Source organism: Bos mutus, chromosome 28 (genome assembly GCF_027580195.1).
Source record: "Bos mutus isolate GX-2022 chromosome 28, NWIPB_WYAK_1.1, whole genome shotgun sequence".
NCBI classification, from domain to species: Eukaryota; Metazoa; Chordata; class Mammalia; order Artiodactyla; family Bovidae; genus Bos; species Bos mutus.
The window spans coordinates 11,034,963-11,059,142 of NC_091644.1; the positions used below are offsets into that span (position 1 = coordinate 11,034,963).

Genomic DNA, 24,180 nt, shown 5'->3' on the forward strand with positions numbered 1-24,180 from the left:
AATTCTGCATTGTTTGACATGGATGGGTGGTAGGGGTTGAGGATATGGGAGAGGCACTCCAATGGTTACCCCGATGGACAGTTTTGGGGGGAGTTTTAGACAAGAAGAATTGGCTAGGTTGGTTGAGATGTGATGGGAAAAGGAAGGAGATGAAAATAAATTCATGGGCATCTGTTAAGAGCCAGGCCTCTCCAATCCCTCCAGAAAAGCCTAGGAGTTAGGAAGGAACTTCACTTATTTTTTGCTACTTTACATGAAAATGATGGCAGGATTGAAAGGAGTTAGCGCTCAGTTTGGTCCTGAATTCATCTCCTGAATTTTCTTCATGCATCCTCGAACCCCCTCATGAGGTCAGGGTCATTATTTCCATTTCCTGATGAGCAGTGTGAGGTTCAAAAGAGTCACACAGTGGCCAAGATCATGAACGTGAGAGCCAGCCTGCTCTCCCCCCTACCTGCACCCCTCTTAACAGCTTTGTGACATCAGGCAGTTCCTAAGTCTTCCTGGACTCAGCTTCCCCTTCTGGAAGTAGAGATAATAAAAGCACCTGCCTTTATATAGATGTGGTGAAGATTAAATGAGATAATATTACAGAAAACACAAAGAACAGAGCCCAGCACATAGTAGGTATTATGGAGTGTTGCCTGTTACTAATATTAATGTTCAAGGTGGTTCAGGTAGAAAGGGGAAGAGCAGGGTTTCGGATAGCCCATGGTGGGGCTGACCCCTGCCTCCTCCCAGCTGACTCTGGCCCTGAGTGGGACTGGCCCTGCTGATCCAGGCTGAGGAAGGAGGACTGTACATCCCCCACCAAGCCCGGTCCTCTGCAGCAGGCATGTGACATATTGTGGTGTGATGTGTTTTTCCCTCATGGTGCAAGATGTGACTCAGAGGGGCATGCTGGGGAAATGAGCTTCTTGGATTTGCCCACCTCATCGCCCCTGCGTTCTTTAGAATTTCTCTGAATCAGACTTTATATCTGGCGCTGCCTCTCTCACCCGCCTTATTTTATGCAGAAAACAGCCCCACGTTTTCCCACTTGCTCAACAGCCGTCAAGATTCATCTTGGGTCTGGGGAGGGCAGCAAACGGCGGGGAGGGCCAAAAGGAAAAAGAAAGAAAGAAAAAGGAGGAAAGAAAGAAGGAAAGAGAGAGCCAGCAACAATCAAAACAAGCCTTTTCTCCCTGTATAGTCTGGGCAGCTTCCAGGAGGATAATGTCTTTCCACCGCGCATCGCCCCCCTCCCTCCCAGCCTGTTTTCACAGGAAGCAAATCCTGGAGCACTTTCAATGTGCCCCTCGAGGCAGAACAATGAGGCCCTTGAAGCCTCGGCCCCGCGCTTCCTCCAGTTATCCGGAGCCCCGGCCGAGCCCCTCCTGGAGCGGGGCGGGGAGGCGGCGGGCGCGGAGGGGCGCGGGGATCGGCTCTGGGAACTGGGGGAGGGGGAGCCTGCGGGGTGTTGCGGAGCCACACGAGGGAAGCCCATTAGCCAAATAATAGGTTTGGATCCGACTGTTTTGCCAAGGTACCCGGCATTTATCCGGCTCCCCGATTGGGGGCGGGGAGCTGGGAGGAGGCGGCGCGGATCCAATTACGGCTGCTCCTGCCCGGTCGCCGGGAGGTGGTGGTGGTGGCTGGCTGGGCTGGCCGGGCCGGGATGGGATGGACCGGGCGGAGCGGGAGTAGAGGGGCTCCTGCGCGCGGAGGCTGGGCGGCGGGTCGGGGCGGGGGCGTGGAGTGGGGGCGCCTCTACCCCGGCCCCGGCCGCGCCGCCTCCCCCGCCCGCCGGCTCAGCTGCCTCATTGTTTATTGTGGAGTCTGGCTCGCCCCCCTTCCCGTCCCCCTCCCTCGTTCCCGCCTCCCTCCCTCCCGCTCCTCTCTCCCCTCCTCCCGAAAGAAAGAAGAGCCAGTCTTTGGAGACGAATGAGTCATGAATAAACAAACAGCGTGGGGGAGCTGTCACTCCGGGCTGACTTCCTGGCCGCGCTCGGCTCCGCGACCTCCTGGCGGGCGCAGAAGTCGGGCTTGCTGGGGTGGGTAGGGGCCGCCTGGTCCCTGAGGGGGCGTGGGATGGGATGCCCCGGACCCCCGGTCACCAGGCTGGCCTTGAGTACAGCCCTCACAAACATCCTGCCCGTTAGGGAGAGCGAGCGTGGTCCCATGTCTCCAAACCTCTCTGGACACGTGTGCTGAGGGTTTTGAGTCTTATTTCCTTGGGTTTGACAAAAGCCATACGCCACAGACAGGCATGCGAGCATCTGCTGTGTGCGGTTGATTTCCCTGTGTGGGCTCACTCTCTGGGAATGCCTCCGTGTGTATGTCTGGTGTATGCTACAGACGCCCAGACACTGTGAGGACATCTATAGGTGGTGTGTGTGTGTGTATGGTGTATATCTGGAATGTGGGGTACGCAAGAGTGTGTCCACGTCAGGGCCAGTGGCCTGTGTGTTTGTTGTGTGATTTTTTTTCCGACTCTGAATCTGCTTCTGCCACTTTAAGCTTTGAGATTCTTGCTGTGTGCTTAGATTTCTCTACTTGGGCCTTTTTCCTTTCCCTTGTGTGATCCTATGGGTCATTCGGGGCCATCTCTTCCCATTAGTGAGGCCCCAGGGCCCCAGCAGACCTCCAGGGCCTGGCCTGGCTGGCCTCAGCGTCCAGCCAGCTATGGCCACACGCAGGCTCCCGGCGCTGACTCATGCCTGGCAGGAGCAGAGCAGAGCGGAGTCTGACCAAGGCCAGGGCAGAGTGAGCCCCCACTGTGGGGAGGGCCCTCTGGGCCTGGTCTGTGGGAGCTCTCATGAGCTCTTGAGCTTGGGGGAAGGGGCCTGAGCTAGCCCAGACCTTCTGGGGGCTTCCGATAGAGAGAAGAGCCTGCCCCCTGGGGTCAGAGTCAGGGACAGGATTGGGGACATTTCTTCTGGCTTCCTTGGCAACCACACAGCCTCACAGAGGTCCGTCCCAGGGCCAGTGCTGATCACTAGGCCTTCGAAAAGAAGGTTGGTGAGACGAAGCATGGATGTGACTCAAGCCCAGGCCCTTGCTGTTTGTCTGGGTCCATAACCCTGCCAGCCCTGGCCCTGCTTCCTCTCCACAGGCTGGCCCGGCCCCTGAGTTCTTCAGCTCCGGGCTGGAGACGTACTCAGGGCCAGATACCCCCGAGGCTGAAGCAAGGTGCGGGTTTGCTGGCCTTCCTCCATCAGCACCCCGTCCTGCAGCTCCACTGCCTGTGCTGGCTTGCTGGATTGGGCTTCCTGGCGCTGAAATCATGGCATTGGTTCTGGCCTTGACTGGGGAGGCAGACTCTGGGGGTAGCAGGCCAACCCTGGTCATCTCCCAGCTTCCTCCTTCTCATCCCTTAGCTGGCAGGCAATGTGAAAGGCTAGATCAACATGGGTTGGGAAGCAGGTAAATGTGAGTTCACAGCCTGACTCCTTCATATTGTAGCTAGGTGACCTAGGACAAATCACTTAACCTCCCAGAACCTCTCTCTCCTCTTCTTTAAAATTATAGGGACTTCCTGCTGGTCCAGTGGCTAAGATTTTGCGTTTCCAATGCAGGGGGCCCGGGTTCGATCCCTGATCGGAGAACTAGATCCCACATGCCGCAACTTAGGGTTTACATGCTGCGTCTAAAAATTCCTGCATGCTGCAAGGAAAATCAAAGATCCCACGTGTTGCGACTATAACCTGGCACAGTCAAATTGAAAACAAACAAATAAATAAAATAAAATATACAAACTGCCCCCTACCCTATGGTATACTTGCAAATATTAAGGGGAAAATGGCTATGAGTCTATAGCATGGAATAAAGACTCCAAAAAGGTCGCTTTCTGTCCCCACCTCTGACCTGCCCTGGAGCTAGATCATCTGGGCCTGGCATTTTACCCGCCCAATCTTGCTTATCCTCTGACCTAGAGAAGTGCTGGGCCCTGTGGACCTTGTCTAGAATGTGAGGCCTCAGAAGCAGTCCCACACAGTAGTTGGGGTTTCTGAGTCCCAGGGTGGTGTGTCCATGTAAGCAGGACAGCTTGGACCCACAGCATCCTTCTGGAGCTTCGTCTGTGGGGAGAAGTCTCCACCTTTCAGGTCATACTCTGGTTTGCCTGGGTTGGCCTCAACTTGTAGGCAAGTTGTTTGGTCTATGCGGGATTAAAAAAAACAGCCAATACTTGGAATGAAGTCATTTCCCATGAAAAATGTGGATTTTCAACTTCCTTGTACAACTGGGAGATTTGGCCAGCCTGGGCTCACATTCCTATGTGGCAACTGTGGTTTGGAGCTGAGAAGTGGGGGGCTGCTTTGGGTAGTACATGTGTCCCCTGTTTACTGCAGTCTCCATCACACCCTACTGCCCTGGTTCTCAGACTTGAGTGTGCGTGAGAATCACCTGCTTGTTAAAACACAGACTGCAAGGCTTCACCCCCCAGTTTCTGTTTCAGCGGGCCTGGGGTGAGCCTGAGCTTTGCTTTTCTAACCAGTTCCTGGATGATGCTGGTCCAGGGACATATTTCGAGTACTCCTGCACTGCACCATCCAGTGTCGGATCTGAGTGTCTGTTACCGTATAACAGCTCACTTGGCCTGTTGTTTTCCTGTGGGGGAGGAAAATATTTCTCTGTACTCAAACTCTAGCAAAAGTAGGAAAATAAGAAAAGCAAGTATCATTTGCTCTTGTAAAATGGAGAAGTATTGATTTCACTGGGGACATGAGGGATATTCCCTTGTGTTTGCATACAGTTTCCACGTATGTCTAGCAGACACTCCTTAAAATGCCACAGTGCTGCCTGTCCTGAGCATGACGTGGGGGAGGAGCCAGGTAGGCAGTTTGTGCGCTGGAATTTTACACCTGTCCATTTCACTCACTTCTGTTATTTACTTGGCCCTGTGGGTGTTTGAGTGTGTGACTCTGCCCACAATGGTTTATTCACTGAACGACCCTAATCTGAAACAGTCCTATTGCTGTGCTGTGTTAGGATATGGAGACAGAGCGAATAAAGCACATAGTCTCTACTCTTGTAAGACTCAGACCATTGGGACAGACAGATAAAATGAAATGAACAGATATATAAAATCAGGAATCACACATCATGATGATTATTGGGGTGCTGAGATGGAGCTAATGGGATATGTGGGACCTCCTGTAGTTTGAGGTCAGGGAAGCCTCCCTGAGGTCTCCATCCTATGTAGGGGAGAAGGAGTTTGGGGAGCAAACAGGACCCTAGACCTAGTCAGCCTGAATCTCAGCCCTAAAAGATGGATTGCAGATGGCAGGTCAGGAGACCAGGGCTCTAATCCTTGCCCCAGGGTTTTCTCCTTCTTCCCTTGTCATTTTATCCCCCTTCAAAGTCCAGCCCTGGGTTCCCCAGACCCAGGGAGCACTCCTGACACCAGACCCAGCGAGCATTCCTGACCCCAGGGAGCACTCCTGACCTTCGTGCGCGTGTTTTGCCCGCTCTCTGCCCTGTCTCTCTCCCGGGGTCTCCATCCTCTGACCTGCAGCTCCGCCTGCTGCCTCACTTTTTAGAGACCCTGTCCCCTAGCACCTCTTGTAACATAGATGCTTCAGGAGGCGGCCCGTGTGTTTGGGAGGCTGCACCACCAGCTGGCAGATGACTTGGTCTCTCTGACCTCAGAACCTCCAGCTTGAGTGCTTCATGAGCCCCCAGTCCAGTACTTTTAGTGCCGTGACCCCACTTCCTAGTCCTTCTTCAACAACTTGGGTCAAGGGTAGAACCTTTCCCCCCTCTTGGCTTTCCTCAGAGTCCAGCTCGAGGCTAAGCACAGAGCAGGGCTCCACACACATCACACCTGCCAGGGCATGGGACTGGGACCTGGCTCTTCCCATGTTTACGTCCCCTAAAATGCCTAAACAATCTTGCCCAGTGTGGCAAACCCCTGGCACATTCTATCTATATTGTGTTCACAGCAGACATCTCTAATCAATCACAATGTGCTTTCCCATTGAGTCCCCTCACAGTACCAGAAATCTTCTTAACACAGTCCTCCAGGAAGCTGATGATGCTGAGTTTGAGGTGCCTTGTGGGATGATATTTACTGGTCACTCAGGTTTTAGGAATAGCTCTCTTATCATGTGGGTCTCATGTGGCCTCTAGAATAAGTAGAAATGTGGGGCATGGACTTAAGATGGAATTTTAAGGCACCTGAGCTGGGTACGAGTTGGGGGCTGGACTGGTCTGTTAGCTAATGAAAAGACCTATGGGAAACTGGGCAGTGGCAGAGATGCGGTGGGATGCCAGTCAGCCTAGAGTGCCATCCGAGTGTCCATCTGAAGAAGGGAGCATGGAGGGTGAGGCAATGGGGCAGAAGTGAACACCCAGATACAGCTGGATTCCAGGGACACAGAGAGGCTGGTAGGTCCTGCCTGGGATCTGGGAAAACCAGCACGGGGCTCCTTTGGCTCTCCTGAGAGCGAGGACAAGAGATAGCAGTCATGACCTGAAACCTCTCTTCCTGCCCACCCCAGTTGAAGTGTCATCCCCTTAAAAGGCCTAGAACCCCTTCCCCTCCAAATTCAAGCTTTGGCAGCCCAGGGCACTCTGGAGGGTCCCTTTGTAAGCAAAGGAAGCTTTTATGGAAATTAAGTGTGGATATCTGTGTTCCGGGAACATCAATATATCTGACAGAGCTGTGGTCATTAGAACGCACAGGGATGCTGATGTCTGTCAAATCTCCCATCGGCATTCTGAGGAATGATCTGGATGTCCTGTAGCCTTGCTCTGACCAGATACCTGGACTGTGGGCTGGATCTGGCTCCCAGGGCTCTGGCCCGGTGAGGCTGGAAGTCAGTAAAGGATGTGGCAAGGGTCTCCCTGCTCCCACTACTCTTTGCTCATCCTTCTTCTTCTCCTGGCCCCATTCCTGGGTTCTGGTTTGTGGCAGAGTGTGGGAGCAGTTTTGCAGATTATAAGCTCCATCATCTATTAGTTCACCATCCTATGACTGGTGCCCAGCTCTTGATGAAGGGAGGACTGACCAATGGCACCTCTCATCACTTCATGCGGGCAGGAGCAAGGCTGGGAGGTCTGTGGCGGGATCGGAGCCTAGCGCGTTCTCCATATATGGGGGAGTTACCACGGGCCGAAGGGAAGGCCACGTCTTCCTGCACCCTCAGCCTCTGCTGAGTTCTGGGTCTGGGATGTGAGGGGCTCTGGGCAGTTGTGGGGCTGGGGCCCTGCTGGTCCCGGAGAGTACTGGGCACCCTAGTCTCTGGGCATTGCTGGCCATTCCCCTCAGGCTGCAGTCACACCCACTGCCAGGCATCTGCTTCCATTTTCCCAGCCTGGAGTTCCCTTCTCTACTTCGTTTTGCCTGTTTGAAATTCTCTCAGTTCTTAAGGCTCAATTCCAGGGCCAACAGCTCCAGGAAGCCTTGCCTGGAGGAAGCCTCTGTTCTCTACACACCCTGGCCCCTCCCCACTGCTGTCGTCGTCATAGGGTCTCATCATGGTGTCTGTGAGGAGCTGAGGCCACCACTCTTGAAGCAGCCTGAAAGGGGAGTGGTGGGACCCACCCACGGTGCAGGGATGAGGCCCTGCTGGACCTTGTGAACAGCTGTAAAGCCATCTGGGGAGACACCTGGCCCTGTCACTGTGCCTGCCCCCCATCCCCACTCTGGCAAGAGAGTACATCTGGGTCTTTATTTGTCCTGAAAGAAGAGCCCTCCATGCGTGTGGGCTGCAGGCATGAACAGACCTGGCCTCTCCCTCCACACCTTTGCTTCTTAGCCTCCGGGCTCAGGAGCTGGGCTCTGGGGATTGGAGAGGCGTGGCATGTGGTGTAGGGTCTGGGTCATGCACCCCAGCTGGATATGTGGTGTCTGTGCTGACTCAGCCTCTCAGTGTTTTGGTTTCCTCAATTATAAAATGGGACACCCGTTCCCATCTCATAAAGCTGTTGTGAAAATTATAGCCATCACGGTGCCTGCTCTCTCCTGCCTCAGGTTCTCTCTGCCTGAAGTGTTTTTCTCTTCTTTGCCTGGCTATTCCTACTCATCCTTCAGAAAGTCTGAGTGCAATGTCACCTCCTCCAAGAAGCCTTCCCTGGTCACTGGTTCTTATGTGAGTCTCTCTTTGGGGTTAGCCTTCCCCATTAAATGGTGAGCTCAGTGAGGGCAGGGGCCGTGCCTCCCTGATACTCAACCAGGGCCTGACTGCAGTGACTGTTTGATAAGAAAATAGCAGATTTAAAGTGCAAACACATAGTGGGGATTCAATCAATCGCAACTTTTCTTATTAAGTGCAGCCCCCAGAGCTGCTCTCAGATAATTGCTCCTCATTTCAGGCTTCCAGTGGAAAGCTCTACAGGCAGAAGTCTCCCCATCCAGCCTGCACCAGTCTGCCTTTCTGCAAAAGCGCCTGCCCACTGGGGGATTTACCTTTGTCCTGACTCCTGATGCAGCGAGGGCAGGGAGGGGCGGGTGAGGTGTACCTGTGGCCTGAGGCCTCAGTGTTGGTCTGTCCGAAAGAAAGCCCTGTGTGCCACGGCCTCCCAAGATCCATCCCAGGTACAGAGAGCATCTGCATACAATCTGGTTGGTTTCCTCAGCCCGATAACCGGGTCTTGATGGCCTCTAAGCCCACAGTTAAGAGGGGGTGCACTGCCCACTGTGGTGGCTGTGTTCAGTCTAGGATTCTGGGATCGTTACCCACACCTGCCTAAACTGTATCTGGTCCTTGAATCTACTTCCGATCACAAGCCTGGCACTCATATCTCCTTATCAAGCCACCTGGGTCCTGGATCATCGGTTTCATTCCTCTGGGTCTCAGTTTCTTCATCTGTCAAGTGGGAATGAGAACCTTGTAAGGAGGGTGGTGTTTTGAGGAGCCAAAGGAATAACTAATGGAAGCCCTCACAGCACTTTGTGGTTTGTGCTAAATTTATCGTGTGTGTCTTCCTGACCACGTAGAGACCTTTGGGGTTTCTAGGATCTTAATGGACATTGGCGAGATGAGATACCCACACGTGAAAGTTCAGGATGCCATGGGGTGGCTACTTCTCTGGGGGTGCTATTCACGTGGATACAATGTATATGCCCCTGGCGGTAGAGCAAGGTGGCTGTCCTGTGGTCTGGGACAGACAGGCTGCCGACAGCGAACTCTGCCTGATGTCTGGAGGAGAAAGTATCTGAGGCAGCTGGTCTGCCTTGCAGAGCCACAGCTCACAGCTTACTTAAATTTCTCACGTCAGTCACGAGTGGCCACAGGGGCCCTGAGCACTGAGGACAGTGGCCTTGGAGACCCTTTGCCCTGAGCCCTGCTCTGCCCGGGCTGTGGCCTGGATGGACACTTTCGTGGTGGGGACACACCAGCCTGTACGTTCACTTGTGTCCGTGTGCACACGTGCATGCACACACACAGCGGCACACGACACAGGCACGCAGCGCTTAGACTGACCCTCACTTGCACGGACCCAAGCGTGGAAAAATGATTGCCCAGCAACTTCCAGGAAGATTGTTCTGTCCATTTCCCTCTTGTCTCTTCCCAGAACTACTCTATCAACTGGGAAACTGAGGCCAGAGAGGGTAAGCAGTGTGCCCAGGGTCCCACAGCAGGGCGGTGACAGCGCCAGTCAGTCTCAGCAGGTCTGGCTCCAGGAGGCCCGCCCTTACCTGCGAGTGAGACGCCCTTACCTGCGGGGGAGGTGCCCGTCAGCTCTCTCCCTCAGTATCTGCCTGACAGACAGGGAAAGGGACTTGGCCTTGACCTCTTTCAAAGGGCTCCCACGTCCAGACCGTGCGAGGGGAGACTCAGAGCCTTTGAGTTGGAGCCCTGGGCTGTGCGTTGGTTTTGCTCTGCAGTGCTGGGAAATTCCAGGTCTGCAGTTGCTGCGAGGAGAGCAAGGCTCATTCACGCTGTAACTTAAACATAAAGCAGGGAACTTCATACACACAGTGTTGAGCGGAGGCAAAGGGAAGGGGCAGCCTCTCCCAGTGACCACCCATTTGGGAGCACCTTGTCCCACTGTATGCGGGCCGTGTGGCCGAGGCCAGCAGCCCTAGCTGGGCAGCCCTGCATGGCTCTCCCCCACCCCTGTCCTGCTGACACAGGCTCCCTCCTGGCCTCTCACCTCCCCAGCCCTCTCCGCCCTGCCCTCCCTCTGGCAGGCTGCGGTAACAAGATGCCCTTTGTGTGTGCTGGGCGGGGGAGGGGGCTCCCTTCAGCTTCTTGCTGCTGAGTCACAGCTCCCTGCCGGGCTCTGGGGACAGAGAGTCACAGGTGACTGGCCAGGAGGCAGGGAGCCCAAGACCTTGGAGGTGACCTCGGGCAACCTTACCTTGCACTGATGGAGAAACCGAGGCCTGGTGGGGTGGGGTGGCCTCATGCTTTCCTGGGGGCAGGCATTAAGATGAGCCCCCCACGCCTGTGGTCTAATGTGTACCCAGAATTGCCATGTGGTCATCGTAGTGTCCTACTTGTCTCTAAAATGGTTTTGTGTGTCTGTGTCTATGTGTATGTGCCTACACACTCATGTCTGTGAGATCAGGTTCGTGAGTATTGGAGGGTGTAGTTTTGTGTGTCCTTGTGTTTGCGTTTCAAGGGTCCCTGTGCCTTCTGCCTGAGACACCATGGCCTGGCTTTCACAGCACTGTCTGTTTGATTTACCCCTTCAGGCTCACCTGGGCTTGTCCTGACCCCACTGCCGGAGGACCCCTCTGCCTGCCTGGAGAACCTCTGCCTGGGGATGTGGGTGGGGTTGGGTGCCTGTGACAGGCAGCTCATTATCTGGCAAGTCATCTCCCCTGAACCTAAGATAGGGGATCCCTCTGCCCCTCTGTTCTGCGTGCTGTAGGAACACGGGCTCCAGAGCCAGACTGCCTGCGTTTGAATCCTGACTTTGCCATTTCCTAGCTGTGTGATTTCAGCAAGTTATGTCTCCTCTCTGAGCCTCTATTTGCTCATCTGTAAAATGGGATCATAATAGCCTTGCCTCATAGAGGTCTTAACAGGGTCAAATTTGTATTTGAAAAGCTTTTAGTGTGCAGTGCATAGCATTCACTCAAGTTCAGTTCAGTTTATTATTACTATTGGAATTATTCATTGTGACCCTCAGAGATCCTATTGGAGATGCAAGGCGTTATTGGGACTCTTCAGCCTCTGGGCAGCATTTGATCCCCAGTCCTTTGGTCGTAGACAGATAGGCAGCGAGGGCTGGGCCGAGCCTGGGCGGAGTTGCCTGTTCTGCACGTGCCTCCTCTGAGTTGTGCCACCCTCAACAGTAGGGCCCAGGTCTGCACAGTGGACTTCCCTGGTAGCTTAGTTGGTAAAGAATCTGCTTGCAATACAGGGGACTGGGGTTCAATCCCTGGGTCAGGAAGATGCCCTGGAGAAGGAAATGGCAACCCACTCCAGTATTCTTGCCTGGAAAAATCCCATGGACAGAGGAGCCTGGCAGGCTACAGTCCATGGGGTTGCAAGAGTTGGACACAACTGAGCAACTAAACCACCCACTTACAGTGTGGGGGCCAACACTGCTTCTGTGCTGATGGCCTTCGGGGCCTCTGAGCAGTGCCAGGCCTCAGAAGGCGGGGCAGGGCGAGGCAGCCATGTGGCTGGACCTGGCACTCCTCCCTTGACGATGGGCCTCCGCTGGCCTTGGCAGGCGGAGGGCTTCCTGTTGCTGCTGCTGCTGTGACTTCCTGCCTAGTGCCCAGGACCGCCATCTGGGCCTGAGGGCTGGGCCAGGGCCCCGCGGCCATCTGCTTGCTGGGAGCTGGCTGCTTCCGAAAGGCAACGGGTCACCTGTGAGAGCTGGGGCTGCTGGAGGAGGCTTGGAGGTGGTTCTTATGACCCCAGGCTGCTCTGGGGAGTCCTGGTTCTCACTGCTTCCTGCCCCACTTCTCCCCGTGCACACCAACAGGGCCCAGGAGTCAGAAGTCCCCACATGTCATACTGGCCACTGCAAGGGCTGGCCTGTGGTCTCAGGGGAGCTCCCGCCCTCCCTGGCTCCAAGTCTTCCATCTGTAAAGCGGGAAGGCTGCTTTCCAGTGTCCCAGACTTCTGTCTAGTTAGAGCTGCCTCTAGGCTCAGGTTTGACTGGGGGATATGCTCAGGGGTGGAGAGGGTTTCTCAGGGATAAACTTTTTTCTAGCTTAGAACCTGAGGCTGGCTTCCTGATCAACCGTAGAATTACACAAAGTCCCACCTGATCAGTGAAGATTGGGTCCAAGCTAGGGTTCTTGCTCAGTCCCAGCCCAGTCCCAGTGCCTTGCAGGTGGACAAGACCCCAAGAGACATCTTTCCAGAGATTTGAAGATTGGCTAAGACTGAGGAGGCCAATTCTCACTCACTCACTAACTCATTCATTCATCCTCCTATCCATCCATTCATTCACTCATCCATCTGTCCACCCATCCATCCATCCACTCACCCATCCATCCATCCACTCACTCATCTATCCATCATTCCCTCACTCATCCATCCATGCATTCACTCATTCATCTACCCATTGGTTCATTCATGCTTCCATCCTTCCACCCACCCCTTCTTCCATCTTCTTGCTCATTAATCTATTCATTCATTCAGCAGTTTACTGAGCAACAGTGCCATGCTCAACATGGTGTCAGGCTCTGAGGATGTGATTGTGGACCCAGTGGTTAGAGTAGGAGATGTGCCTGGGCTTATTAGTTACCACACAGTGTGACAAATATGAAAATGGGATGACCTAGCAGAGGACTCACTCCAGTCCAGGGAGCCAGAAAGAGCTTCTGAGATGCCATGACTGAAGGGAAAGTTGAAATGAGCCAAGAGTATTTAATCTCTGTGATAACTTTATGAGACAGTCAGTTACTATCCCCACGTCATGGGTGAGAAAAGTGATGCTAAATGAATAAATACACGGGCAACTTTTTTGCTGTCATGCCCCCAAGTAAATGGTAAAGCCAGGCAAGGAGCCCTTGTTTATCTGACTCCATGGAGTCACCTCTATGTTCTCCAGGCTCCATGCTGTTCCTGCCAGCCGTGTGCTACTGACTGTCTCTGGTGAGCAGGTCCTGAGCAGGAGGGGAGGGGACAGCAGAGGGCAACTGTCCCACATGTCCTTTCCTTTGATTCGCTGTACAGGGTCAGGGGGTGGCCTACACGTCCAGCTCTTAGAAGAGTTTTGGATGGAACCAGGCAGCCTCTTTATGGGAACAGCAGTCATACCTTGGCCACCTACTGGCCTGAGGTGACACAGCCAGCTGGGAGTTCCTGTCCTGGTTTCCTATGGACAACCCTCCCCACTGGCTCAGCCATGGGGCATTGCTGGCCTAGCCCCTTTGGTTTCTTTTTCTGGGATACATTCACTGATGGCATTGGGCAAGAGCACTGCAGACCCTGCCTCACAGGTTCAGTTCAGTTCAGTTCAGTCACTCAGTCATGTCCGAATATTTGTGACCCCATGGACTGCAGCATGCCAGGCTTCCCTGTCTGTCACCAACTCCCGGAGTTTGCTCAAACTCGTCCATTGAGTCCGTGGTGCCATCCAACCATCTCATCCTCTGCCGTCCCCTTCTCCTCCTACCTTCAGTCTTTCCCAGCATCAAGTTCTTTTCCAATGAGTCAGCCCTTCGCATCAAGTGGCCCAAGTATTGGAGTTTCAGCTTCAGCATCAGTCCTTCCAATGAACACCCAAGACTGATTTCCTTTAGGATTGACTGGTTGGATCTCCTTGCAGTCCAAGGGATCTCGAGTCTTCTCTAACACCACATTTCAAAAGCATCAATTCTTCGGAGCTCAGCTTTCTTTATGGTCCAACTCTCACATCCATACATGATTACTAGAAAAACCATAGCTTTGACTATATGGACCTTTGTTGGCAAAGTAATGTCTCTGCTTTTTAATATGCTATCTAGGTTTGTCATAGCTTTTCTTCCAAGGAGCAAGCTTCTTTTAATTTCATGGTTGCAGTCACCCTCTGCAGTGATTTTGGAGTCCAAGAAAATAAAGTCTGTGACTGCTTCCATTGTTTCCCCATCTCTTTGCCATGAAGTGATGAGACCGGATATCATGTTCTTTGTTTTTTGAGTGTTGAATTTTAAGCCAGCTTTTTCACTCTTTTCTTTCACCTTCATCAAGAGGCTCTTCATCTAGTTCCTCTTCACTTTCTGCCATAAGGGTGGTGTCATCTGTGTATCTGAGGTTATCGATATTTCTCTAGGAAATCTTGATTCCAGCTTGTGCTTCATCCAGTCTGGCATTTCGCATGATGTACTCTGCATATAAGTTAAATAAGCAAGGTGACAATATACAGCCTTGATGTACTGTAAGGTGGTCTGGACTCACAGGTGGTCCTGGTCAAACCTGCCTGCTCTGAGTGTGCTCAGCACTGGGTAGGGGGCTTCCTTTTCTAGATCTCTCCTCCAGAACTGTTGAATGACAAATGAATGAATGAGCTAGGGAATGAATGAATGGATGGATGGGTGGATGGATAGATGAATGGATGGATGAGTGAATGAGATCTTTGAGGGGAGCTGGCCTTAAATCCCACACCTCTCCTGGACTTGGGGAGGGCATTTACTAACCCCAGGTGGCTGGGCAGACCCTCATTGGGTACCCCATCCAGAAGGATCGTGGTTACATTGGTTCTTGATTTCTCCCCTGGCCAGTCTCCGAATTGCCCCACAGTGCTGTGAGTCTCTCTTGATTCCTTGTATTCCTCTCCTTGCTAACAACCAACTCTGTCAACTCCACCTGGACGTCAAACATCCATGTCTCCCCACCTCCACTGTCACCATCCTCATCTTCTGTCTGCCAGATGACTGAACTGGCCTCCGAATTGGTCTTTGAGAGCCTGTTTCTGCAGCCCTATGCTCCTTTCTCCACATAGCTGTCAGAAGGAGAGCATGGTGCTGCCCGGTGGGACCTGGATCCTGGTGTGAATGATGATGGCTGCTGTGGCCTGGCCCTGCACTCCTCCCCTGCCCTTCCAGCCTGACTGTGCCTTGGCCCCATCTCTCCTTCCGCGTCCCTGGTCCCACCTCTTGGCCTCTGCGTGGTATCCCTGCTGTCTGGAATTCCCTTCCCTTGGGTGTTGGTGTGGCCTGTCCTTTTCACCTGGGTCAAGCAGGCTGCTCAAAGAGAACTTCCCTGATGGGAGGCCTGGCATTGCCCGCCACCCCCTACCCCCCATTACCCTACTTTGCTTCTCCTGGGCTCTTGTTTTGTGGTCCTCCCATACCCCAACTAGAATGTAAGCTCCAAGACAAAGGGAACTTCCTTTCTCATCCATCCCGAGTCCAGAGCCTGTGCCAGAGCTGAGAGCATGCTCAAGGAACAGCTGTTGAATGAGTAAATTTCACGGCGCTATAGACACCCAGTGGGAAGGGATCTTGGTCGTTTCTTGGCTGGATCTTGAAAAGTCCTCTTCAGCCTCAGGAGACTGGGAGCTTGTTGGCCCTAAGGCAGCACTTTTCATCTCCTGACTGCTTGGACTGTTAGCCTCTGTGCTTATCCAGACCTCAAATCTGCTTTCAGTGGTTCCACTGGGCCCGGCTCAGTCACTGAACCTGACCCCTTCTCTGCAGGAACTTCTCTCCACTATTTAAGGGCATGGCATGCTAAGGACAGAATGGGGACACAGTGTCACAGGTCATGGGTTTGTGTTCCCTTTCTTCTGCTTCTCCAAGGTCACTTGGCAGTCACTGAGGTCTCTGACCCTTGACCTCCCCTCCAGAAACACTGGGCACCGGTCCCCTCAAGGCTGCACTTGAATCAGAGGAAATGCTTCAGCATGCTCAGCCTGGTTCCTGGCATAGGGACAGTGCTTAGTAAGTGTTTCTTGAGTTTGGAAGTCTCCGTGGTTCTTCATCGTTCCAGGGCACCTACCCCCACCCACCTGCTTCCTCTGCCCTGGGGGACATCCTACATATATAAAAAAAAAGTACAGGGATCCACAGGCCAGCCCTGCTCAGGTGGGCTCTGGCCACAGGAGGGAGGTGGGGCGTGGGTGGTGTGCCCAGCCCTCCCGCTGTGATTTATAGTGTTTTGCCTTTTGGAAAACATTGCAGTACAAGGTTGTCCAAGGTCACTGCCTCTGTTCTGCGATTGCTTTATGAAAAGGGAGAAGAGAAAGTGGGCAACGTTTCCAATTTTTTAAGGAGTTGGCTCCGAGCCAGTCACTAGGCATCAGAGAAAGGCAGCTGGCTGCACTCGGCCACATCCGGAAAGTATCTGGAAGGGGAGGAAGGAAGCAGATGTTTCTTAAGGAACTACTGTGTGCCAAGGCCCATGCTAGGCAAGCCGTAATAAGGAACAGTCACTCTGTGCTTGGGATGGGCCAGACATTCTTACAAGCTTTTTATGTGGATTAACTCATTTAATGGATTTAATCCTCACTCCATCTCTATGAATAGGCATTATTATTCCCATTTTAAAGATGGGTTAGTCGAGGCAATGAAAAGTAAAATAATACACTGGGATCCTGCAGCCACCATGGGTGTTCTTTCATCCTAGTCTCACAAATACCTGGAAATGAGGATCCTGATTGCTGCTGGTTTTATAAATGAGAGTTCCGAGGCTTGGGAAGGTAGGCGGTTTGTCCAAGATCACACAGCAAGAGATGTGGCTGAGCTGGGGTTTGAACTCCGGGCTGGGTACTTGCAAGCAGAGCGCTGTTCTGTGCTGTGCAACTTGGCTGCTGTCTTGGTCTTCTTTCCCTTCCTCTGTCCCCTGAAATGAATGGGCCAGGGAGGGTGTGGGCTGGATGAGCGGCTGCTGACAGTCTTTGAGGACCAGGAGAGGGGATGGGCGCTAAGCCAGCCCCCAAGCTGCTGTGGGCCCCTCTGGTTTCCCTGCCAGTGGTGCCTTGGGCTTTATGTGAACATCCGTGTTTCCAACACAGACCTAGAGGAAGAAGCTGAAATCCTCCAGTAAACCTTCTGTTCCCTGTTAAGCTGCCTTCTTTGTTATCAGAGGGGTGTCAGGAAAGACTCAGATAAAGAGCCCATGTCTGGGCCCCACCATCCCGGAACAGACCCCCACACACCACAGGATGAAGTCAGATGGGAGAACTTCCTGGGTTCGAGCCAGGGCCTACTTGGGGCCAAGGCATGAGTTGGCCCAGTGTGCTGGCCTGCATCCAGCCTACAAAGCGCTCCCTGACTGCTTCAGGGACAGTCCTTCTCAGCTCTCCCTGCCACCATCAGCACCTCCTCCCAGGAAAGGATGGGATGCCCCCCAGAACCCAGGAGCCCCTGGAAGTCAGGATCCTTGTCTTTGAGACTATCTCCAAGCATGTGCTATAGCTGAGCCAATGTAGGAAGAATGCAACTTTGAGGGTTTGGAGAATGGGCTCTGGTCTCAGCCTTAATAATGACTATTTCAGGAGACAGGGCAATACCCAAGGCCTTACTTTTCTCTTCCATACAATGGGTATAATAATGTGGTTCCTCAGCCAACAGGTGACAATCAGATGGGGCGATGGCTAAGGAAGCACTTTGAATGTGGTCAGGTCTTGGTAGCTGCTCACAATTACTATCTTGTCCTGTGGTCCCATGGCTTTCAAAGTTCAAGTCATGCTGGAACCACCTATGGATCCTAAACACACAGATACCTGATTCTTCCTCCATGCATTCTGGTTTCACTGGGAGTCCTTGCTGAGTCCTGGGAGATGCTAGAGCTTTCAGGGGTTTCTAACAAGTGGCCACGTGAGGGAACTGCTGTGTGGCCCTTCCGTTCTGTGGTTTCACTGACTAGTCAGATGACAGGGGAGCTTGGAGTCAATCTCAGGCCCAGATTTCTCTCTGTTCTTTCTCTGTTCCTGTCCTAATGTGGCTTGCTGAGAATCCTACACACCTGCTTTTGATGGAACGTGCCTCTGGCGAATGTCTGGGGAGCAGCAGTGCCCCGTGATTTTGCTGACCTCCCTTTATGGGGAAGCTCTGTGTTGGGGAGCGGGGAGGAGAGGAGCCTCAGGCAGGTGGGTCTGCCCTCTATGTTCCCTGGGGGCTTTCACCTTAAAGGTCCAGGGCAGGAAAGGGAAGGTGACGGAGCATCTTTCAGCACCTACCACCCGCTCCGTGCTTTCTTGTGGATTAGCTTAACCAACAGAGGAACGACCTTGCCATCCCCACTCTCAGAGGAGGAAGCCAAGGCTCTGATAGGTCCCAAACTTGCCTGAGGTCTCATGCAGCACAAACTGCAAAATTCAGTTGAATCCTGACCTGACAGGGAAGGGACAGGCGCTGGTGGAAGCGGGTATCATTCAGTAGAGTCAGGCAGGCTTGGGGCTGGGGGTCAGGATTTTGGGGGCATAATGGATCCCCCTGGCAGGGTCCCCTCTGCTCTCTTTCTAGCCCTTCCTCTTCTTCCCCGCTTCTCTGGTTTCCCAGAGCAGACAGCTCTGGATGTCTACAGAAAAGGAGGATCATGAACAGCTGTTTCCTGTCTTAGAGTTCAGCGCTGGGGATCCATGCATCTCCAGTTATCATCCTGCGGTGCTGACTTAACTTTCTTTGCTTTGAGAGTAATCAGATGGGAGCCAGTGCTCTGTAAAAGAGGGGACGACATCATCAAGATCAACTTCAGGCTCAGTGGCTGGATCTGAGGAGGACCAGGAGGTCAGGTCTGTGTTAGGACCTGGGAGCACCACATGATAAAGTGGCCACAGGGCAGGCTCCCATCACTGTGGATGTCTTCAAAGTCAAGCAACAGTGAGCCCACTTGAGGGGGTTAGTCAGGGATGGTATTCCAGGTCCTGCTTATCCAAATTCCCTCTTTGAGTTGGAGATCGAGTCTCTATCTCCCCAAGCCTCACTTTTCCCCATCTGTAGAATGGGAAGTGCTGAAAATCACCACTCAGGCAAGTGCAGGGTAGAGTCGTGGATCGAGACATAGGAACATCCAGCCAGCCCTACCTCCTTTCCTGCATCTACCAAATCTTATGAGCTACTTTGGGGAGTCAGCTCCGAGCAGATATTTGTACCCAGAGATGGATGAGAATTACACCTGCTTCCTGGGCTTTCAGCCTCAGTGGGAAAGCCAGTGCTGGGGGTGAAGGAGGCCATCGTTAGTCCAGTCTGGGCCACTGGGGCAGGTTTCATAGATGAGGCGCCCTTTGAACTGGTTTGAGACAGAGCTGAGAGTTTGCCAGGGGTGTGGGGAAAAAAGGGCTTCTTAAGTATAGAGAATAGCCAAGACCAGTGTGGGTGGGGTAGTTAAGGGCCTCTTGGTGTTCTCCTTTTTGTAGCTGATATTTGGCAGTAGCCACAGATGAAGCTATCGGTGGGGGTCTCTGAGTCAAGATTCCAGTTTAGAGAGCAGAATCTGCTTGATGCTGGTGTGCAGGGAGGGGCGCTGGTGTGGCAGGGCAGGCTGAGGCAAGGATGGGCTACTGGGGAGGGGATGTGCTAGTCTGGCCACCTGCTTCAGCCTGCCTTCTATCTGTCTTATGCACTGTGTCAGGAGGCCTGTCCTGCCCAGATGTGGAAGGACAAGAGCTCGGAACACCAGCCTGGCCCTCTCATTCCCAGTTCAGCCCCAGTGGAAGGAAGGATGCTGTCATTTGCATTTCAAAACCTGTATCTCCCCACATCTTCCCTTAATAAGAGCCAATTACACCTCTGCCCCAAACCGCAGGTTGCCTGCCTGTCATTGGGACTTTTATCCTGTTTGGGGTGGGGAGAAACTTCTCCCTTAAATGTCACATTTAGCATATGCAAATGAAGATAATTGTCCTTAATGGAAGATGAACTCACCTGCTTGCTGAGCGCTCCAGACAAAAGCAGGCATTGATGAAATGGGCATCAGGCGGGATCCGTGGTCTGCTCCTCCATTTCCTGCCTCACCCAGGGGCTCAGCTGGCCTTGCCCACCTCCCTCCACCCATCTGGAAGATGACAATCCCAGAGTCTCTGCCAGTTAGAAGGAACCCCATGTTGAGCTTATTCTTCCATCTGACAAGTGTGGACACTGGGGCCTGGAGGTGGGAGGGACTCGCTCAAGGTCATAGGCTGAGTCAAACCTCTTGGGGGAAATCAGAGTGGAAGTCTGCAGCAGCCCAGGTTTGGGGAAATAAGGACTCTAGAGATCTGATGATTCTCCAAGAAGGCAGACTGGAATGGAGAGGCAGCCCTGGGATCTAGCACTTGTTTCAGACAGTATGTAGTTAATGGTTAGGTCTTTAGGAGGGACGGTTTCCAGTCTGGGAGCTATGCTGATCTGGAAAGGGCTGGAGAGGAGAGGGGCTCTGGAGATCATGTCATCCATTTCCCAGTGGAGCCCAGTGACCCATCTCCACCATGTCTGCCTCAGACCAAGAATGGAGTTGGGATGCGCTCAGAGGGCATGAGCCCTCTGTCGCTGTAGTGTGCCAATAATGTTAGCGTGTCCTCCAAGTGTATATTCCCTAGAGTTGGGGTTCCCTCTGGGGATGAGCCTTGATTGATTGCACCTTGTTCCCTGAACTGACCACGAGATGAGGAAATTAAGGAGCTCCAGACTTGGGTTGGGAAGATCCCCTGGAGAAGGGCATGGCAACCCACTCCAGTATTTTCGCCTGGAGAATCCCCATGGACAGAGGAGCCTGGCGGGCTACAGTCCATGGGGTCTCAAAGAGTTGAACACAACTGAGAAGCTAAGCACAGCACAGCACACACTTGGGTGGGGCCTTCCCTTGTGGCTCAGATAGTAAAGAATCTGCCTGCAATGCCGGAGGTCTGGGTTCGATTGGGACGATCCCCTGGAGAAAGGAATGGCAACCCACTCCAGTATTCTTGTCTGAAGAATTCCACGGACAGAGGAGCCTGGTGGGCTACAGTCCACGGAGTCACAAAGAGTCAGACATGGCTGAGCGACTGACACTTTCACTCCACTTTCAGACTTGGGTAGAATGTGGAGATCTGGCCTCTTGTGCCTCAAGAATCAAAGCTCTGGCCTTGTCTAATTTCATGGTCAGGGTTTGGGATGGTGTCTCCTGTCTGGACTTAGGGTCTTGCCCCGACCCCTAGGGAACTGTGTTGTTGTCGAGTTTGAAAATCTGGATTCTAGCTCCAACGTGTCCACTTAAGCTGCATGACCTTGAATATCGTCCTGTCCTCTCTGGGCCTTAGTGCCCTCCCCTGTGGGGGGATGTGGTGTACCTGGCTCTTTGGAGTACCGAGGAGGGAGCACCAGTGGGCTCAGAATGATGGCTAGTACACAGGATGTACTCAGTAGAGATTTGCTTGAATCATCACTTGTTCTTTCCCCTTCCCCTTGCCTGTGGAGGGGCCTGAGTCCTGCTCTGACCCCCCTGGGTGCCCCATGCTCTGCCCACTAGCCCTGCCTGGCTGCCCAGGCTGTCTCCCTCCTGTTGCCTATCGCTGGGTCTCCCAGATGGTCAACTCAGCCCAGCCACCTCTCTGCTGGCTGACCCAGGAATGCTAGTGACCTTAGAGGAAAGGCACAGGGAATCTCCAGGCTCTCTTTTCACTGGGTGCCCTGACAGGTCTCAGAGAGGAACAGGGATTTGCCTAGGGTCACATGATGAGGTCAGGGGTCAGCCAGCGCATCTCCAGCTTTGATGGTCTATGAGCTTCTATCACAGTGAGGTGCATCCCTGTGGGCTGTGAGGGGCTCAAGTGTTCCAAGAGGAGTCCACAGCCCTCAACACCAAAAGGCAAAGTGAGGATGAGGGGAGACTGGGCTTGGTCTGAGCAGGGTGACTGGAAGCCCAGCTCCTGGCAGATGTGTGTCTTTATTCCTGCCTGTGCTCCAGGCTCTCTTCTCTCTACCATGGCTTTCTCCAAGGCCCTGCTCCCTGGGGCTGCGTAGGTCACCTCCCACTGCCAAGCCTGCCCAGTGACTCAGATCAGGCCAACGACCACAGCTGACTTGCTCTTCTGTGGGTCTAGGGATGGAGGGCATGGGCCTCTGTATGTGCCCTCCCCACAGCATGATGACTGATTCTAGGCTGTGCACACAGGCAGTGTCGGAGCTCTTTCCTCATTTTGCACAGCCTGAGACCTAGGGTCACACGACCAGCCGATTGCCAAGCAAAGAACCAAGATTCCAACCCTCTGGCCTCAGAGGGTTTCTCTGATGCCTCACTGGACGGAAGAAGGAAGGCCTGATGGCAGAGGACAGACACACCCACCTTTCTCTCCTGATGTCTGGGCCGCAAGCAGGACCGGCTGTTCTCAGAGATTCCAGGGCACTGGAAGGCAAGCCACTAGCTGATGGACTCAGTGCTGGGTCGGAGCAGGAGCCCTGGCCTCCCCTGGGAACTTGTGGGGAGCTCCCTCCCAGCTCCGGTCTCCTCGGTCTGTCTTCGAGGCTGCCCGGAAGCTGTCTCCCTGTGATTAACGAGCGCATCCCCTCCCGTGGGTCCCATGCTGGGGGATGGATGGGATGTGGCTTTGGCTGGTGTGGGTAGTGCTGGGGTTTGGGGAGCCTTGGAGTGTGGGCTGCAGCTGTTTACTTGGCAGGGCCTTACTCACAGATGTGAGGCTGTGGGGGTGAGTGGGGACGTGAGGGGTGGGGTCAAACCCAGAGAGAAGCTGGTGCCATTGCCCCTCCTCAGAACGAGCCCATTCTTGGGCCCCTGCACTCCTGGAGAGGACTCACCCCCACTGCTAGGAGTTCAGGACCATTGCTCTCAGAACCCACCCCTGATGGTGGCCCAGCTGTCTCCAGCTGTCTCCAGATGTTGGTCCAGTTTCTTCTGCCCCCATACCTCCTAGATGCTGACCCCAGGGATCCTCTTATTCTGGCCAGTGTGGTTTTGGTTTGGGGATTGAAGCAACATTGGACTCAGGCCCCAGCTCCAATTATCCTGGGCAGTGGAACTTGGAGCTGGGAGAGGCCAGGCTTGGAAGAGTTCTTAGCTAATGGAAAGATGGAGGCGTGGGCTACTCCCTGCTTAGCTCATCTCAGGGGACAGGGCAGGCCCTGCATCTTCCTAGAGCACAGCCATAGGTTTCCAGGATGTGAGCTCAGCACCAAGGGTGGGGGTCCTTTCCCACCCCATCTGGACACTCTTCTGTTCCTTGCCCAGAGGGCCTGCCAGGTCTTTTTCAACCTGTAACAAAAAGTTGTTGTAAGGGAGGCGAGCAGGGAAGCTTCCTGAGTCATTGGCTACTGCTGCTGTTCAGTCGCTCAGTCGAGTCTGACCCTTTGGGACCCCATGGACTGCAGCACACCAGGTTTCCCTGTCCCTCACCATCTCCCGGAGCTTGCTCAAATGCGTGTCCATTGAGTCAGTGATGCCATCCAAATGGAGAGTGGAGAGGGCACTCAGTATGCTTTGTCAGTGCTGAATAGTTTTGTGTTCGTTGGTATAATTCACCTGCTCCTTCTTCTCCCATCCTTCCAAGCTCCACTCATCTCTCCATTAAATTACCCATTTGCCAGTCAAATCATCCATTCACCCATCTGTTATGTTATTTCCACACATCTCTCCATCCGAGCATCCATCTATTCTTCCATCCATATACTCTGGTTGAATGCTTGTGCTAGGCCAGGCCCGTGCAGGTTGCTAGGATACAGAGATAAACAGTTCACCCTCTCTGCTCTGAGAGTATCCCCAGTCTAGTGACCAGTTATAAACATCCACGTCTTCTCAGCCATGTCAAGTTGTAATGAAGGTGAAAGTTGTTTCATGGATCCAGAGGATTAACTGACTCCAACTCAAATGACACCTCCTCTAGGAGGTGATTACACCATGTGACCACACCATATGACATGGGAATTTGACAGGCAGAGAAGAGGGTGAAGGGCATTTCTGGCAGATGGACCAGGCTTTACCAAGGCCAGAGCTCTTCAAATACACAGCATGTTTAAGGGGACACAGCACTGTGACTGCAGGTGGCTGAGTAGGGAGACAGGCTAGAGAAGAAGGAGCCGTGCTCAGGGCCAGAGGGTGGACAGCCTTGGATGTTAGGTTAAGGCTCTTGAATTTCCCTGTGGTCCTTGAGGCACCAGGGAGCAGCGGGAAACAGAGATGTGGCCTGGTCAGATGTATACATTAAGATCATCCCAGCTGCATTAAATATTTCTGAGGCATGTGTACCTGGGTTTGGATCCTTCTATTAAGATGTTGGGCAAACGAATTGCTCTGTTTCTGCTCCAAAATGGAGGGGATACTCTCCACCTCACTGATTTGTGTGGTATAAATGAGATGTTACCTGAAAAGTGCCTGGCATAGTTCCTGATACATAGTAGACGCCCCCTGAAAAGTGAAAAAGTGAAAGTGAAAGTCACTCAGTTGT

At 53.3% G+C, this 24,180-nt stretch overlaps 1 long non-coding RNA gene across 1 annotated transcript; it reads right to left on the minus strand.

The window, feature by feature from the left end:
- Window positions 1–12,765: 12,765 nt before the first annotated feature.
- LOC138986102 (uncharacterized) lies at window positions 12,766–22,296 on the minus strand. The gene is made up of 3 exons (XR_011462999.1): window positions 22,068–22,296; window positions 16,461–16,664; window positions 12,766–16,166 (listed from the first exon to the last, which is right to left on the minus strand). It is a non-coding gene; the product is annotated as an uncharacterized lncRNA (long non-coding RNA).
- Window positions 22,297–24,180: the final 1,884 nt, after the last annotated feature.